A 17,675-nucleotide genomic window follows, 5' to 3' on the forward strand; every position below is an offset into this window, starting at 1 on the left:
CGCGCTATGACGTCATTAAGAGGACAGAATGGAACTTGTTTCGTTAGCGTATACGGAAGCTTGGAATAAATGGGTTGATTCTTTAATTATACACATATACTAAGTGTAGTGCAGGTGTATCCCGGTGTCAGGCTGGTGCAAGGAAATGACGTTCGACCAACTAGACGAATAGCGGTGTTCAAGTTAAGATGATTGAACGGTAAATTTACGGGTCTCCCTTATCGCACAACACTTGAACAACCTGGCGTTCTGACGTCACCGGGGAATGATTTTTTATTAGGCTAAATGCCTAAGTTGTTTGGTTAGGCTAATTAGTTTTAGTTCTCATAGCATAAATAATAAATTTTCAGTGTATTTATGCTAATAGAACCAAACCTAACAACATAGGCATTCCTCGTCGGACGTCAGAACGCAAGGTTGCTCAAGTGTTGTGCGATAAGGGAGACTCTAAATTTACCTTCTCCGTGATTTAACAAATGCCTGTCTGCTGCTTTAAACGTTTATTTTAGGTTTGTGCGGGACAGAATTTTTTGGGTGAGGACGGGATAGGGACGGGAATTTTTTAAATCCCGACATTTGGGACCGGAAAAATTCTCAATTTCCCGACAAAGTTGGGAAATTTTCGGGACGGGAAATGTTCGAAATTTCCAGAAGCTCTTGAAACCTCGAATTCTACACGTCATTTTCACCTTAAGTGATTGTATTTGCATTTCTAGTACAAAAACTAACAATTTCCGATAAGTTCCAGACATTTACAATGCAGAAAACGTCGAGAATTAACGACTTTTTAAAACGACCATTCAGTATTTCCCGACTGCTCGGGATCCCGAAAAGTCGGGAAGTCATTTCCCGAAGTCAGGATCGGGACGGGAATTTTTTCCCCCCGATCCCGTCCTGACTTTTCGGGATCCCGCACACCCCTAGTTCATTTGATTACGTGGCACACACCATGTGCCCATGTGGTGTATGATCACGCGCCGATGCCATGAACGGTTATTAACCAATGTTTGGACTGAAAAAGGTGCGACGACTATGCGGTGAAATATGGTAACTGCAGGCCTGTAGATACAAAGCAGAAACGAAAAACAAACAAGTGAAACAACCAGAAAAGAATGGATGAACGTTTCCGCCTCGTGTATTTTGGATAATTTTATTCTAGTTTTCTACGCCTTTAGTTTTTTCACGACAATGAGAATTAATGCTGATCGATAAAAGGAACCAGTCTGAAAGATCGACTGCCTGTGATTCGAAACCAAGACCTTTAGTTACGCAGTACGTTATTGTCCGAGATGGAATACTTCAGTACTGAATAAGTGCTAATGTTGTGATCGATTTTTAAAGAAAATTGTGTCAAGGACAAATTTAAATGCATTTCAATTTTTACTTTGTGCCTGTTTCGAGAGAGGACTGGGTGCTATATTTGTATTTTCTTATTTTATTCGCTTTAATTGTATTTACATTTTAAAGGTGGCCGCGGTGGCTCAGCCGGTAACGCGTCTGACTACCATGCTAAAGGTTCCGGGTTCGATCCCCGGCCGGTTCAAATCCGGGAACTTTTCTAACGATGGCGCCCACCCAGCGTCGAATAACATGGGTACCTGGAGGAAACCCTGGGGGGTAAAGGCGGTCAGGGGCGTACCCCCACACCCCCTATACGCCTTCATGGCGTGGTGCTATGCACAGGGGAGCACTTTACTTTTTTTTTCTGCGAACCACTGTACCGATATGTCTCCATTGAAAATTGAATCCAGCACCGACAGACATTGGCAGCCACTACGTTTTGTTGAAGTTTTTTTGTTTCACATCGCTTAACTTCCACTTTTGACTATGCTGAGCCGATACTCCTTTGAACTGATACCGATGACGATACTCTAACCGATTCCCACCGATACCGATGCTTGAGAATTGTAAAAATGAAAAAGTTGTTCAAGATATTGATTAATATCAGTGTGTTAGTATTCCACTCTAATTATATCTACAGGGTGGCCCAAAAAAAGGTAACAGAAATGTAAAACCGTTGTATTATGTGTTCTGTTACCTTTTTCTGTGTCACCCTGTATCAATTTACCAAGTTTTTAGGTTTAAAATATTCAATAATTCATCAGAACATTAAATTACATGTTAAATTATCACACAATTCAGTTTTACACACAAATCTGGTGCAAAACTTCGAATTTTGCATAATTTCCAGGATAATTAGACTCCGCGAAAGTAGGGCACAGCATTTTTGGCGAGTTCGTAAAAGACCAAAATGCCGGAAAAGTATCGGCAGGTATCGGTAAAAATATCGGTCGATACCGACACATCGGCATCGACTCAGCCCTACTGTTGACTAATCACGACGATGGGGGCGAATGATGGTTAGATGAAATTGATGAAGACAAAGGAACACCTATGTCCACGGCAGGACTCAAACCCAGGACCGCCAGTCGAATTCGAAATCCAAGGCGGTGGAGTGGCTGCGGTGATGAGTTAGAGCATTGAAGATAAACACGAAGAATATCTGTACGGATACGCCCATCTAATCATTTGGTCGACTGATTCCAATTGAGCATATCTAGATTACATAATTATTGTCGGTCACCAATCTCCTCCCACCTAACTTGACAAAAATTATTGATTGATTTGGCGTTTTAAGTCCACTTTATGCACAGTAAGGCTAATCGGGACTGCACCTACAATTTAAAGTGGGATTCAAACCACTATGTGCCTCCACCGAGTATTGAACTCGGGACTTCTTGATTACAAGGCAACGACGCTACCGCTGCGCCATAGGGGAGGCCCAACTTGACAAACAGAATGAATAACAAAATATCTATACTCTGTAACTTGATACCAATTTCCACTTAATTATTGCATCCTAAAATCAACGTAGTGTGTATGGCTCGGAAATTGATGACCTAAAAAATCTCCAAGAATGACCTATAGAATGACCTTAAAATTGTTACAAAATGTCCTAACAATTTTTAAAAATTCCCTAAAATGATTTTCGTTCTTAAAATGAAACCTTGATTATTCCCATATATTACAATATAATAGTTGAATAACACGATAAAATCCGTTGTTTGCTGGTTCAAACTACCGAAGTAAAGGGAAAAAGGAATTAAGTGTTAATGTAGTTTTATTTATTTTTACTTGAAGGTTACATAAAATACATCGCAAGGTTTTTGTGAATGCGCCTTGCACGATACAGTAGTCGGTGAGCATCTGAAAATACAGTTGTGTTTCACGTGCATCAGATTATAATTTTTGTTTTGTGACTAATTTTACTTTTAAAGCCACAGATTAGAGAGATAATCGTGATCAGCAAAGAAACCTCAAAGTATTTTAAGTTTGCTGGAGAAAAAATACATTTACCACAATTAATTACGAATTTAATCCATTGTCATAGGTTTTAGTTAAAAATAATATCATGCATTTGAATTGACCATGGTTTTTTATTAATGGCATACTTGCTAGAAAGTGCATGTTATAAAATTTCAATATGTGTGTTGTGCTAGTAATGCAATTAAAATTAAGGAAACAACAAAAGAGCAAAAAAAAAAAAAACCTCAAAAAAAATATGCAAAAAAATCGTCAAAAATACTGAAAAATGATCTAAAGGCCAAATAGGACCGGGAAATGTAAAAAAATGAAAAATAAGAATAATGTTTTCTGGTTCTAACTGAAGGGATACGGACTACTATCAGATTTAGCATGGTCTTAATCTCTTAAAGGCCCAGAAAAAAATATGACTTTTCATTAACTTCCGAGTCCTATATATCGCATTGTTTCCCTGCCGTTTAGGTGCAGTTTTCGTGTATTGTTTTCTTGTTTGTTTTTCAATTATTAACACCAGATCAATCATGACAGGGAAGCGACAGAATAATGGACGTAAAAGGACAATGGAGTAGAATGAGGAGACAGTCCTTTTATCCTTTAAACTGTAGGCCCAGTCCCAATTAGTCCATCTGAGCAAATAAGGGTACTTAAACATTTCTTTAGGACACAAAAAGGATAGCAAGATTAGCACTTTGCAGAAGCTATGGATTACATTTTGGTTAACACACTCACAAAACATTCTAACACCATTCTGCAAACCAATTACTTTTCTTTTCTGTCATTGAAACCAGCTTGACCTGGCTGATGTTTTATCTGCTGATAAACTTGTCACCCGTTTCAAGAACAAAGGTCGTTGTGTGTACTAGATTCCAATGAATGGAATGCCGTTTTTAAAGCAGAGAAACTTTATTTTTTTAAAAAAATGAAATTTACTCTCTTTCGGCATCTCCTTCTCCTAAATTAGAGGCGGATGGGAAAGACATTAATTTCAGACACCCTCTGGGAAATGTCTTCAATTTCTGATAGCTTCGGAATTTCTCAGAAAATTCCTGGCATTTCGCAAATTATAGAATCTTACATGTAATTTCTTACACTAAAGTTGCTGACCAAGGCAGTTTATTAAAAATTAAAAGAGCTTTACACGTTACGTTTCTATCTTGTATCAGGGTCTTCCTCAGACAGAGATCTAAACTAAAATAATAATAATAATTTTTCAAAAAATAGTTTAGTTCTTCGTCCGAAGACGGGAAAACCCTGGTAGAAACGTAACGTGTAAAGGTCTTTCAATTTTTAATAAACTGCCATGGTCAGTAACTTTAGTGTATTTAATATGGAAACAAGGCTTAACCGTGTTACCATGCAATTTCTGCCCGAAGCAGTTTGTGAACATATAGCACCAATATTACCAATTGATTATAAGTTTCCGATATGATGTGCTACCATTCAAGAATTAAGCATTCCTCAACTTCTAATTTTTTGACAATTTGAAATTTACCAACTGTTCGAGAATCCCGAAAGGCGATAAATCATTTCCCAAAGTCTAGATCGGAATTCGAAATTTTCTTTCTGATTTGTTCCTATTGGAGATGTAACTGCATCTGGGTTAGCTTCAGCTATTACTTCTACTCTCTATGGGTTGGGTATGGATTTAGACAAAAATGGTTGGTCAATTATATGATGGTGCAGTAATGTGTGGTAGATGTAAGGGGGCGAGATCAATACAGTGTCAACAATAATACAAACAATCATAGGTAGCGACTGAGGTGGGGGGGAGCAAGGCACATTATGCCCCCACCCCAAAAATTCACGTAGAAGGACACATTTTATGTATATTTACATATATAAAGTATTGTTTATACCGATCTTGCACTCCAAAAATTTATCTTAAGTCGGCGCCTCTGCTAACAATAATACAAGCAAAAAACAATTCAAGTATCATTTTAAGGTTTAAAGAAATCACTTCCCCAATTTCAACTAGTGACTGTATCGAGACGCAAAAGATACTTTGCAGAGTTTAGCCTCATCTCATGTGTAAAGACGTTTGCCTTGTTCTCATCTCAAATTGCAAATGTCTGTCTCGTTCTCTGACCCGTCTTGCGCTTCTCTCTTCTCCGTTCATGAAATATATGTTCAGTGTTCGCTTTCAAACTTTCACAGCGTATGGAGGTCATTAAGGCAAACAAATTTTCTCATGAACTTTTTCTAATTGACATCTCGTTTCGACGCTAAGAATCCTCAGAAATTAATTTTATCCAGACTATATGCAACTACACTGCATAGGTCCATTTTACAGACATGAATTTCGTTCTCTATCTCGTTTCGACAAGTCTCGAATGGTCTGGTTTCATTCCAGTCTCAATTTTTAAAAGGTCTTCTGGATGTCGTTCAAAATTTCAAGTTTCCTACCACCCTTTGACAACATTAAGGAAAATGTTGGTGAGATCTTTTAGAAAATATGAAGAAAGAAGCTGTTGGATGTTAAATGTGACATAGGCTATCGTATAGCGTCTATCGCAGCGATTTGGAAACAATTAAGTCCGTCGATTTATTATCTTCGAGGAAAGATAACGAGGAAAATATATTGAATTCTGCTTACAATGAGATAATATGGCAAATTACAACTTGTATAATTTACATATGTTGGTATAGTCTAGTTATAAAAGGCACGCAATTACATATATTGTGACAAATGAAGCAAAGAAATAGAAAGAACATTTTTGACCGAGAATGGCCTGAAAAGTGAACTGTGGCTATTAATAGTTATTTCTTGTGTTTTTATGGAAAGAGAAATACATAAATACATTAGCTTCTTACCGCCCATGCTAATGCAAGATTCCTCTCTGAAGTGCAAAGATCGATCGATTGATTGAATTATTGTTTTAAGTCCACTGTCTGCACAGAAAGGCTAATCGGGATTGTACCTACAGTTTAAAGTGGGATCCGAACCACTGTGCCATGTGCTTCCACCTGGTATCGATCCAGGGACCCCTTGATTACAACGCGCTGAACTGCAAAGAGAAATAGCACTTGACTTGGCTTCTTACGGTGCCGTGCTGTTACCGAACGTGCTCATATCGAACACGTGCTCTTAGCGAACACAGTTACGGAAGGATTTGCAGGTGTGTGCTGTTAGCGAACACGCAAACTTGTCCTATCTAATTTGTCCTTGAATCTGGTCAGAATGCAAGTGTTGCCAGTGATAAGCCAACTTGCGTGGAGAAAGAGAAGAAAATGAAGTGCAAGGGGTCACTGAAGACAAAAGACTGAGTTCTACTTGAGGAAAGTTTAAAAGTGTAAGGTTAGGTTAGGTTCTAATTTCTCTATTTTTTAAATTTATTTTTATCAATGACATTATTGTTCTAACGTGCGCACACTTATATTAAAAATATATAGCTAACAGTTTAATTGGGTATTTGCAATTTCAGGTTGGCACCATCGTCTCAATGCTGCTATCGGGATGAAAACTCCGAATATATTCCATTTAATTAATCAAACTAAAAGAGGAAGCCGTACATGCCATGTTCCAAATTAGGCAGGGAGAACTTGGAGTCTCTAGCGGTAAAAGGAAGAAGACTTACATGAACATCGACACCCGGATAAAAACAGCTTTGGAAAAACTGAAAATTGATAATAACATTAACAAATGTTTTAGGAAGTTGTCCTTTGTACAAAAAGTAACCGAGGTTCATTAACATTTACATTTCCTATGTAAAATTTGATTTTAAGGAAGATAAAATATAGACGGTGTTAAAGGTGGAGCTACTGCGGAGCATGCACACTCGTTTGGTTCCCCTCGAACATCCGGTTACGCTTACAGTACTATGGACGTTAATATGAAAGGGCAAAGTGGAGATTCTTTTACAAAAAATAGGGTATTAGCTGGGTAGCATGTGGTTGCACAGTTCGATCAGGAACAAATTTATTGAGTCAAGTATCACTTCGTAGGTTTCCGAAGGACGTAGAGAGACGAAACCTGTGGATACAAGTAGAACGATGAAAGGATTGGTACCCGGAAAGGATTTGTACGACTTGCATTTTCTTACAAGCATGTTGATCGTTTATCTGTGTATTGTGTTGTGGTAAAAAGCACGCCTCGAGTGGAACCAGCCAGAGAGCCCAGAACAGTGCCGTCTTCCACACTACGTTATTCAAGGCGCTGTAACACTGGCAACAATGGGGACTGGCCTAAACCGAAAGTTCCGGGGGGACCGGGCAAGACCTCACCAATGTTTATGTTTACATTTTTGACACGGTCCATATCAATATTTTAACAAAAACTTTCATGTAGTTAACCTAAATTGTTGAGGATCCTTCATTTAGCTAATTTCAGACACAAAATGATTATAAGGTATCAATGGCAACACTTGCATGTTGACCACTTTCAAGGACAAAAAAGACAGGGCAAATTTGTGTGTTCGCTAACAGCACGCACCTGCAAATCCTTTCCGGTGTTCGCTAAGAGCACGCAATCCTTCTTACTGATATAGGCGCTGATAATCAGCATGTTATAACGACTTGTCGACATCAGGGGATCGCATTAAAAACTGCAGCAAAGTTCCTTATCTGTAACATTTCACCATAATTATGTAGAGGAATGTTTGGACGTTCATATCACCAAATGTATAAAATTATTTTCAATATATTTTTTTCGAATCTAAATTTATTTTGCTCTTATGTAATTTCTCTTATGAAACTTCTTATGTGAAATAGCAATTCTCAATATTTATTTTGAATAATAAGTTTAGTTTTATACTGGTGGAAGTATTAGTTTTTTGAAAAATTCCATTTGAAAAAATATTGAAATTGAAGCTAAATTAAACTCAATGGTGATCAGAGAGTTAGAAACATATCTTAATAGATATTCATTTAAAGGAATTTATCGAATTAAAGTGCTGAAGGAGATTTAGGCCTATATCGTAACTTCTGATTGGTTACTGCTTTAGAAATTCTCAAAGTAACATCAGCTTGATCCTTGATTTTCTTAAACTGAATTATTTCGGAGGGGTACAATTGGCATCCAAGGGTTCCAAAAATTTAGGAGGATGCAGTGTACTACCCTTGTAACCCCCACCTCGCGCTCCTACTTCGTCTGATATTCCGTATTCATGATGTTACAGTTAGGGTTAGGTGGTAGAACAGCCGCGGGTTGAACCTCGCCCTTTAATAAAGAAAAATTGAAATTGAAACATGTTCAGAATTTTAACTCAATTAGCAATACATATACAAATACAAAAAAACAACAACAATATTCAATGAAGCAAAAATCTGAACCTTATTACGTTAGGAGTAATTAGCGTGTATTGTTAAGCGATAGTAGTTTTACGCTATTTGTGCCATAATGGAGAACACGACTCCTGATTTTCCTTATCATACCGTTCGAAGCTGTTGAAGACCAAGCTTGAGCTAACAAATCAAAAGTTGACTTCTCCTTGATAAAGCCTGCCTGTCCCACTACGTTTACATAACACAATTTACCTTTCGACTGCTTATCTCATTTTCAAGCACTGAAAAAGGCAAGTCATGCTTCTACATTCTTCCTTGACCACTAACGGCCGAATATAATCCCTCTGCCAACTGCTAGGCTTGAAGAACTTATGTTGATCCAGGAATGACATTTATGGTATGCAGAAAGCAGATGGTGACGAACCCTTTGAAAATCTGTCATGCCACATTCATTATACGATTTAATAATACAAGGAAAACGTTTTGCCAACATTCTTGTATATAGTCCGAAGTGACGCTAAAATATTAAAGATATGACCTATAAAATGAAATTGGAACTTTAAAGAAATGACTCCAGATGTTAAAATGTATGGTCGATTATTTTATAAATAACAAAAGACTCACTGTACTTGTGGTAGTTGTAATTCCACACAAGCAGATCAGTGGCGTAGCGCAGTTCTCTGGGGGCCCACTTGCAAGTAAAATATTGGGGGCCCCCTTAGTGAAAAAAAATCGAGATGATGCCAGAGTGGGACGGACACAGAATAGCTAAGCTACCCCTATACATCCAGTTGTAAAATAAATTAACTTTTTTTTTACCCCAAGTACTTTGCCTTTCCATTTCTTGTGATCAACTTAGACTATGTATCAGTGTAGTCGTTTCTCGAAACTAAATCAGGGTGGTCTGAGTCTCTGATAAATAACTGGAAGAAGAAATTAGAAATATTTTCTCATACTTCAGCGCAGGATTCTTTTTTTCATAAGATCAATTGAAATCTGCTACGAAGAAATAGCAGAGGATTCCAGTCTTAAGAGATAGATAATAAAGCGGTGATGGGACTTTATTCACTGAAAATTTGTCACTCAATAAAATGCCGATTGGAAGGACTGGACCGTTCCTCACCACAATAAAAAAAGGTTGTTGCTGCAGGGACACTGGATTAAATTTGGGGTTAGTGGACCTCAGTATTATTGTTCATAATTTTAACGATACCATTTCTTTTCGATAGACGACTGATATTTCTTAAATACTTTTTTCATAAAACAAGAACTATTTTGTTAATAGATCATCAGTACTCGCAGAATATATGTGAGAGGGGGAGGGGTGTAAGGGACACGAGGGGATGCTATCCCTCCAGGCTCAGATAATCACAAAGCATCCCCCAGCTAGGATTATTTGCATAAGCATCCTCCTCCGCTTACTGCATTGTCTTCACGTTGATCCACATAAGGTCCGGATACTCCCTTCTATCCCGTAACTCGAATAAGCATATTTGCAGCTAGGAATTTTCACTTCGATCACTGTATATACTGTATACCCTGCTTGGCGAAATAGGGGCTACTGAACCTAAAGGTAAGCGATAATTGCCCCTGGGCTCCACCTCCTGAGTTTTTGGACCCCTTTGAAGTAGAACGTAACAGGTGTAGACAACGTGGGAATTTTTTCTCAGATCATATTTCAATTTCATATTGAGGCTTGGGTCCCCTTGAAAATATTTGGTGAGAAATTACATTTTAAATATCACGTGTGAAACTAATTCATTACTGGTAAAAAACGTCATGAAATATCAAGTTTGTTTGTTTAGGTATTGTGTAACAATAAGGCATCGACTGGTTGAGCAACTGAATCTTTCTACTGGATTCATGACTGTAGAACTATACTTGACTTGCGTAACTTGCCTGTTAGACAACTTAGGAAAAACTCTTGAAAGACTAGTTGCCAACAGGCTGAATGAGAGGTTAGACCTGGTAGGTAAATCCGAAAAGCAGTACGGCTTTGTTACAGGGCGCTCCACAGAGGATGCAATAAATAGGGCTATACATATCATTGAAGACAACTCATACAAGTACGTCCTGGGGATAACGGTTGATATTAGTGGAGCCTTCGATAACATATGGTGGCTGTACTTGCTGAGTCAACTACAGGCGCTGAACATCCCAAGCCTTTGTACGAGGGATGATCGGAAAAAAAGGTTACAAAGCATATAACATTTGTTTTATTCACTGTAACGTAACGAAAATTTATGTGTAAATTAATAACATGTTTGTCTTGTTGCGAGTTTGAGGACTTCGGATTCTGACCATGTATACCCGAGAAGCGGACATTTAAAATGGTGACTCGTCTAGAAAATTGGTCAAGAGTAGAAGTGAGGGCAGTGGTGCGGTTCCTGTGGGCCAAAAACACTACACCTGCTGACATTCATAGGCAGATTGTGGAGGTGTATGGGGAGGGGACAATTTCAAGGCAACATGTAGTGAAGTGGTGTCGTGCCTTCAAAGAAGGACGGACCAGTATTGTTAATGACAACCCTGGACACAGCGGAAGGCCCAGTACCTCAACCACTGACGTGAACTGTGCTCTTGTGGATGATTGTATTCGTGAGGACAGAAGAAGAACATTACGCTCAATATCAGTTGAGCTGGGACTACCATTTGGTTGGCTGGCCACCATTATCTGACATGTGATGATGTCAAAAGAGCTGCCTCACGGTGGCTACGAGAACTTGACACGGATTTCTGTGCACCCGGTATGGAAAACCTCATCTACCGTTGTGACAAGTGCTTGAACAAAAAAAGGTGATTACATCGAGGACTAGTGTTGAGTGCCCTCCATCATCAGGTGTGTTGATCTTCCAGCTATGTCTAACACATACGCCATAATAGGCTTTGTAACCTTTTTTCTCGATCATCCCTCGTATATGCTACTTCAGGACTACCTACGAAACCGGAAGATTCAGATCACTTGGGGCCATGGAACCCTAATCAAGGATGTTAGCAAGGCCCCCAGGCCTCGATCTTGGAGCCAATTTTGTGGACTTGATTCTGGATCCACCCCTGGTTGGACTGGGGAGATGGAAGAGGTATTAGACGTGGGAGCCTATGCCGACGACCTCTTAATCCTACTGGGTAACAACAATAGAAGAAATATAGAAAGGAAATCAAACTCAATTTTAAGTAGACTAGACTCCTGGAATGATGAGTCCAATTTAAATATAGCGAAGGAAAAACATTCCAGATATTGTTAAAAGGAAGGCTCCTTAGACCACCATCGATTAAATATAAGGACACCTCCATAAAGAAGTCAAAAGGCATCAAATACCTTGGGCTGATCATTAAGCCCTAACTGAAACTATCGTCCCATGTGGACAGTATAATAACTACTGCACTGCATAGGGTGCTTAGTATGGGAAATGCTGCGTATAAAATTCCCTACGCGACAGCTATGGTATACTACAAATCAATTTTCATATCAACCATATGCTATGCAGCATCTACCTGGGCCACACTGGTCAAAAACCAGAGTGTTAAACAATGACTGAGATCAGCACAGGGAAATGTATTACTAAGGATCTTCGGTGCCTTTCGCACGACGTCTACGTTGTCTCTGATTGCAATAGCCAAGGTGCTACTCCTAGAAATGGAGGTCCTAAGACGAGCTTTGAGATATTGGTGGCGAAGAGGTGATCACACCCAAATCAGAGAAATGCTTGAAACGAACGTCAATTCAATACAGGATATGGAATATCAAATACTAACAAAATGGAAAGAGGAATGGAAAACATACCAGGGCTCTGTCCACACAAAGACATATTTACCAGAAGTCATGATAAGAGCAAACAACTCATTCTTCAGACCTTCACGAGGAATGGTACACTTCATTACAGGACACGGTCCGTATGGAGCCTACTTAAAAAGATACGGACTTTACCAAGATGACATATGCACAAGATGCCAAGTCATAGATACACCCGAACATGCCTTGTTGCATTGCCAAAAATATAAAGATGAAAGAGTCCAGAGGCTCAGATCATGCATAAAACTTGAGATAACACATCATAGCATCCATGATCCAAGGACATTCAGCGTAGTAAACAAGCTGGCTGATCTGATTTCCACATTAGAGGAAACTGAATATAAATACCAAAAAAGAAAAAAACGCAATAAATTTAAGAGCGAACAGAATATCTCCATCTCCAGCAGCCCTTGTGAGGAGGAGCCTAAGAAACGCTCAAAGGAAAGACATCTCAGACACTCAAGTCAAAAGCTCTGACGAAGAGACGACAGACAACAACCTTAAGTACTACGAGGAAGGACTAACGTCCTTAAACCGTAGAAGATCTTGCATCACCTCCTTCAGAAGTCTGGACTAGAAATATTTGCTAGACCGATAATAGATGATGATGATAAATCCGCAAGGAAGACATCTCCTCAAGAGAAGAAGAAGCCACGGAACACCTCAATACTTCGGGGTTGTCCATAATAACCTGATTGAGAAGCTTAGTGAGATAAGTCTACGGACTGATACACCATAAATACTAAGCAAAATTTCATGAATTTTCTCTATTAATTTTATAATCATGTTTTATAATCTATATGTTCATATATGTCTAATATGATTAATGCTTCTTTACATCATTTCTTATATTCATATTTTATTAGTTATTTTATTTTACTTCATTCTATAATTCATATATTATGTATTTATATTATATTTATCATTATCTTGAATCTTTCAAATTTTTCTGATCTAAATAATATCAAACACGCATTGGTTTAGTCCTAAGGTACCAAGGCCTTTCTTGGAAACTTGCCTATCTCTAAGTTTCTCTCCCTAACAACCGGAGAAGAGAAAGAGTCTTGTGCAAATACCTCTGCTACTCATTTTGCCTAACCTTACCCTCTCCCTTGGAACACTACCGCACTCAGCAGGTAACCTAAAAGTTTATGTGAAAAGAAAAAGAGCTGAGTAAGAGGGTGAAAACTGTGAGTGTGGCGAGTGGAGGCGGAGGCTTTTACAGGGTCAACGAAGTTAGTAATAAGTTGTGTTTTATACATTGTATATTGATCCACTTGTATTTTGAATTGTATCTTCTGCAAATATGCTGTATAAAGAAACAAACTGCCGGAGTACTAAATTGAGGCGAGTGTACTTCGTGTCCCAATCCTGTTTAGGTATTGTGTAACAATAAGGCATCGACTGGTTGAGCAACTGGATTCATTACTGTAGAATTACACCTGACTTGCGTAACTATAAAGGTATGAGATGAGAAAATGTCCTGTCGATTGCCACGTGAGCAATTAAGTTAATTGCACATCGGAGGAGACTCATGAATGGTAAGTAATGCTCTAAAGGAGCAAAATGCAGTTAAGAAACCTCATAAATCGCAATAAAAACTGCAAAAATATACAGGAAATGACCATCAAGTTATAAAAGGCCAAATTGCACAAAAGAAAATAAAAAAAGTTTTCTAGTTCTAACCGTCTTCAAGGTCCTAGAAGATAACTTTTCATGGACATCCTAGCACTGGTTATTACACAATAATTGTTCAGTCATTCCCAATAAAAATGAGACACCTAGAACCTGAAATACTCGCTTCCAGCATGTTTGTTATGTGTGTAACCTGACTTTACAAACAGGGCTTTAGTCAAGGGTATACGGCGGTAAACAAAAAAGCGACGTATAAGAAATGTACAAATGCATTGTGCCATATAAGATTTTCACTCATAATAGCTACTAACGGTCTAATTATTCCATTCGCATGATGTAATTAATAAATACAATAATTATAATTACACGATAGTTAATTAAAAAGTAAATATTTTTTGGTAACTAATAACGTAAATTTGCCTGTTTTGACTAACTCCCACCTGCTGTAACTTCGTTATTAATGGAATATCAATAATTTTTTTTTACAGGTACCTCTCATAGAGTACTCTTTACGCTGTAAATATCAAACTTTTATTAGGCCCCCACCAGAGATATTGGGGCTCAAATCTTGAAAAAAATGAAAAGCGGAGACCAAAAACAGAGCTCAAATATTTTGTGCGAAAACTTTGGATGTGCATGTTTCCTCCACAAAAAATAATACCTCCTGTTATTACATGACTTCCCTACTAAAACAAATCCTAAACTATGATTTTTCTTTAAAATTGACTATCAGTTTTGGTCCTAAATTTCAGGAATTTGCATTAGAGATGGCGAAAAAGGTACAGAACAGAAAATGTATATTCAAATGTACTGAAAATAATATTTTTACCCCAGCTTTCATTCATTTTTCTTAGATGAGTTATCATAATTATTGCAACCATCTGCAACGGCCAAAAATGGCCGCCATTTTCAACCAAAGTCAAGTTTAATGAAAAATAATGCCTGTTATGAACTACCCTTGCCTAGGGGTTAAAAGAACAAGCATATGAATTTTTTTTTAAATGGTCAAGCAACCAACTATTGTTTTTTTTTTGTATGGATTGACCCAAAATTAGATACGGGGGGGGGGGGGATTCTGGTGAATTTAATATTCTGTAGAACACTGTAAGAGCGTTGAAGCGATGTCGTGTGGAAAGATTACTTAGAAAAGAACATATTTCAAATCATATTAAGAAGGTTCCGTGTTACTACATTGTGCAGCAATCAGTGGCGGCGATTTGGTTCCAAAACTAGAAAGGCAAGAAGCCAAAACTTGGGGCGGGGGGCAAGAACATGGTTTAGCATAGTGCGAGGGCAACTGCCCACCCCCCTAATCGCCACCAGTGGCAGCAAGGCACCATTCATCTTCATCGTAGAGATTTACATACAGCGATGGAAAAATAATGTAAAATACAAATAAAACACAACAATAAAACTAAAAGTTTATGTACGGGCAAAGAGAACAATTTTGGAACTGCAAAAACTATGGTGACTGACCGTATATCCTTTACATTTTTCTTTTACTTCAGATTATTTAATACCTGTATTTTTACTGACATGATATTTATTTCAAAATTCGAGACTATTCGTCATATCCCGAAGCTGTTTCACTGTATTATTTAAACGAAATGTTGTTACGTGTACACGTATAAATAAATGTGCGTGTGTGTATGTATATAAACGAATATTCTGAGCTAAGCCAACAACGGATTGGTTTGAGTTTGTTTTAAGTCAACCTTGTGCTTCCTTGCTTGATTGAATTTAGTCTATTTTACGTCTTTTGTTGCCACTTTTGGCTAATCGCGACGATAAGGATAAGTGATTATATGATGAAATTGATGAATAGATACTGTATTCGGACCCTGGACCCCTGGCGTCGTAGCGCGCTGTGCTAACCACTCCGCAAGTCCACCTTATGCACATATAGGCTAATCGGGACGGGGCTTGCAGTTTGAAGTGGGATCTGAACCACTATATGCCTTCACCGGGACCACTTGATTCAGTGGCCGCTTGTGGCCTGGGTCTACGGTGTGCCCCGTTGCCCTATGGGCCAATACGACCGTAACAAAAAGATTTCTCAACCCCTGCCGGAAACTGTCGCTGTGGCAAAAGTGGACCTTTAAAACAATATCATTCAACAGTTGGCAATCTTTATGATAAGAAACGTGACATTCTTGGCTGATGTGTAAATCATATACATGGTAGATAAATGCATTTTATTTACTTACTTATACTGAAGGTGAGTCTGTCGTTCCAATGAAACAAACACCTTTTGTTCTAACAATTGAATAGGAATGAGGAAAACATCAAACACATGTCCAGCCGAAGTGAAGATCCAAGACAAGGCGCATACGTATGTACAGCTGAGTGAGCGAGCTTTCTGTGATGTAACTGGGTTTCGCTTTCGACCAATACTCGTTGCTTTCAACGATAACGCATCTGTTATGACGAATGACCTCCACTTACTGGACTTCGTAGCAACGCAGCAGTTCGCTCCGTTCTTCTCTTGATACTGAGAGTTTCCATTGTGCGCAGCCTACAAATTTGTCTCTCAAGCGATAAGTAGATGTAACAACTTTCGCAGCAACGGTAGACAGAATGATTGTTTTCACACATTATTTTTATTACGGAGATACGCTAGCAATAGCAAAGGCTATCATGGTGTAATCTTCATGGAAGAGATCTAGGTTCGATGAAGCGCGTGCTGAGCTAAGGATTTTCCACGTGATTGCCAATTTGAAGCTACTGTACTTCCAAGCAGTGGCGACGATTAGGGAAAGCATGGGGTGCAGTTGCCCCCCCCCCCTACTTTTGCTACTTTTGCCCACACTGTGCTATACCCAGGGACGTCGTTAGGGCGGGCCCGGGGGGCACTGGCCCCCCGAAACGTTCACGTAGCCCCGGCAAACTGTTTTACATTTGCTGAAAATTTTACTTTCATGACAAATATAGCAAAATAGTTTTTCAGTAAATTTTTCTTTCAGTTAGAAACACTGTTCTTGAATTTGAGTGGCACGAACCCAAAACAATACATTTCTTTCTCGTTTTTCTGGTTCTAGCCATAGTGGATGTCAGTGTAGGAACCTAGCACTTCGTTGTTTCTCGGAATTTTGAAGGAGCGGTCTTTCCACCCCTAGCAGTCGCAGGTCAACAACAGGCAGGGTTGGGTGTTGAGTGTTGCAGTTGCGTCCAAACAATGTTTCGAGATTGAGTAGTTTGTGACCAGATTGAAGAACCGCTTGTGCAGCGGTAAACCACACATATGCAAACAGTTACAATTGGTCCCGAATCAGAGTGCAATAAACGCTAAAATAAGTATATTGGTGGCGGGATGCCTATGTAGATTATCATATCTCCGGGCAAGTAGTATTATTAGCACCAAATAACTATTCTACTATTGAAACAGTCTAAAACGCGCAACGTGTTAAAAATAAATTATCTTCACAAACTGTACGATTTCTTGAGTCGCATACTTTTCTCGATTTCGTGAAGACCGATTTTGAGAATCCTCCTTAACAAACGATTCCTCCCCGATGGCGTACAGTGTGGTATTTTCGTAATCTAGCTGGACAAAATTATTTAGCCTTCAATATGTAAGTTATATATGGTGTAAAGTGTTGTAGATGAAATACAAAAGCACTGCCAAGGGTTGAGACATATATTTCAAGAAAATATCTCATACTAATAATAAAATATATGACGATGATTGGCGTTAATTACATCC

General features: G+C 38.6%; 1 protein-coding gene across 1 annotated transcript in view; it reads right to left on the bottom strand.

Annotated features, from left to right (window-relative positions):
• LOC146002596 (1-acyl-sn-glycerol-3-phosphate acyltransferase gamma-like) overlaps positions 1-16,399 on the bottom strand; it is a 118,711-nt gene extending 102,312 nt beyond the window's left edge. Inside the window, exon 1 of the mRNA XM_083140543.1 lies at positions 16,180-16,399. The gene's annotated coding sequence lies outside the window, so the exon portion shown is untranslated. The remainder of the gene's footprint in view (positions 1-16,179) is intronic.
• Positions 16,400-17,675: the final 1,276 nt, after the last annotated feature.

The sequence above is a fragment of the Lepisma saccharinum genome, chromosome 18, assembly GCF_977018435.1.
Source record: "Lepisma saccharinum chromosome 18, izLepSacc3.1, whole genome shotgun sequence".
Lineage (NCBI taxonomy): Eukaryota > Metazoa > Arthropoda > Insecta > Zygentoma > Lepismatidae > Lepisma > Lepisma saccharinum.